This window comes from Penaeus vannamei, chromosome 43 (assembly GCF_042767895.1).
Source record: "Penaeus vannamei isolate JL-2024 chromosome 43, ASM4276789v1, whole genome shotgun sequence".
Classification (NCBI taxonomy): domain Eukaryota; kingdom Metazoa; phylum Arthropoda; class Malacostraca; order Decapoda; family Penaeidae; genus Penaeus; species Penaeus vannamei.
Window position 1 is genome coordinate 5,036,881 of NC_091591.1, and position 2,061 is coordinate 5,038,941.

At 39.2% G+C, this 2,061-nt stretch overlaps 1 long non-coding RNA gene across 1 annotated transcript in view; it reads left to right on the forward strand.

Annotated features, from left to right (window-relative positions):
* Window positions 1-632: 632 nt before the first annotated feature.
* The window catches only part of LOC113811179 (uncharacterized), a 1,777-nt gene continuing 348 nt past the window's right edge, over window positions 633-2,061 (forward strand). Inside the window, exon 1 of the long non-coding RNA XR_003476202.2 lies at window positions 633-817. This is a non-coding gene — a long non-coding RNA (uncharacterized lncRNA). The remainder of the gene's footprint in view (window positions 818-2,061) is intronic.

Here is a 2,061-nt window from a genome sequence, read left to right on the forward strand (position 1 = left end):
CTCTCTCTCTCTCTCTCTCTCTCTCTCTCTCTCTCTCTCTCTCTCTCTCTCTCTCTCTCTCTCTCTCTCTCTCTCTCTCTCTCTCTCTCTCTCTCTCTCATATTATTTTGCTGAAATCACAAGGCGTGCCATGGACAAGCGATCTGCGTGCCGTCTGGCACTCGTGCCATAGGTTGCCGACCCCTGCTATATAGGCTTGACAACTCAGTTGCTTAGAGCGCCGTGCAAAGAACTCGGATGTCGAGGGTTCGATCTCCTTACGGGCCACTGCCAATAGAGTTTGTCTTGTATTTTTATATTTTTACAATTCCAACAATGTTTGTTTTTGATATAGAAGATATGATAAGGAATTGAAATAAAACGATGTGATAAGATTTCTTGATAATCATTTTCGAAATAATAAGCGATAATTCATTTCTTAAGGCAGGTTTCCAATATATCCACCAAGTTAACAACTAAACAGGAATAAAAGCGATCCCTCTCTCTCTCTCACTCTCTCTTCATGTATATTTCAGTCATTTCTGCACTTCTTCGCCTGATTTCCGTACTTTCCCACCTCCTCACATTCGAACCATCATAACTATGCCCTATTGTTTGAACGCGGGCCTCCTTTCAGGGCAAGAAGGGCGTGATCTCACCGAGCCCAGGACTAGCGAGGCGTCACCGCTTTTGTTGCTGGCTGCACATACCAATTCAGACAGACTTCTGGAGTGCGATCATAATTCACAACAGACGATTACGGTTTTCCTGTTATCGCTCCAGTTTGCAGCACCAATTTCACGTTGAAGGAAAGTATTCGATCCTGCTTCAAATACAGGTATGATACCATTAGCGTTTACTCTCATCATTATCATTATTGGAATAATTTTCTTGATGTCATAAACAAAACCATCGTTAACATTGTCACTGTCACATCAATCGTGATCATTATCATTACCATTTTTTATTATTGTTATGGCAATGTCAGTGAGAATAATAAAAAACAGCAAACAAAAAAATTATCACTAATACTATTGTCATTATCATCATAATCATCACTATTATTATGGAAATATTCTTGGGCTTTTAGACCTGGTATGTGATATGTATTATTCTTGGAACATTAATCTCAATTAAGAGACGATTTATTTGACACTATCAATTACAATATATTTTTGATGCATTCTTGTTGTGTAATCATACATAGGTTTGCGGCCACAAGTCATGGAGTCTTTGTCATACTTGAATCTGTTTCTTGTCATGTAACTGAATGTAGTGGAATGTTATGTAGATAGTATCATGCGCACTCTATCTCTGTCTGTCTCTGTCTCTCTCTCTCCCTCTCTCTCTCTCTCTCTCTCTCTCTCTCTCTCTCTCTCTCTCTCTCTCTCTCTCTCTCTCTCTCTCTCTCTCTCTCTCTCTCTCTCTCTCTCACACACACACACCCACGCGCGCGCGCGCACGCGCGCGCACATATTGTTTCCACAATCAATATTACGATTGAACTAATTACCTATCTAGTAATAAATTCATATGACTGAACAATGCCTTCACTTTCTGTTTTCCCTTAAATACAATGTAAATATCACATAATAATCATTACTATAAATGAAAAGATGGATATAACATTCTCAGGTAAGATACGGTATTAGTGCACTATATGGTTTACCAAAATGTATATTTTTGGTATCATTTGTCCTTCCAGATATATTCAAGAAACTTGTCTGTCCTTATTCGGTGGTCAATCATCTTGTCATTCTTATTAAGCCTACTGACTAAATAGTGCTAGGACATGGTTTCGTCTTCGCTTACAGACACACACACACAAGGGAAATAAAACCTAATATAACATGGGAAATATAACTTAAACTATTGTGTTTCTTGAGAAGCCTTAATTGGCGGAATTCTGCGCTGCCAAATCAAAACAAACGATGCTGCCTGACGTACGTTTTCATCGTTCATTCGTAACCCCCTTTTCTCATTTCGTGACCTATTAGAACCCCTTCATGTAGACTCTAATCATTTTCCGAGATAACATAGGGTCATACGGGAATAAAGAGACAGCGGTGAAGCGTTTTCGTG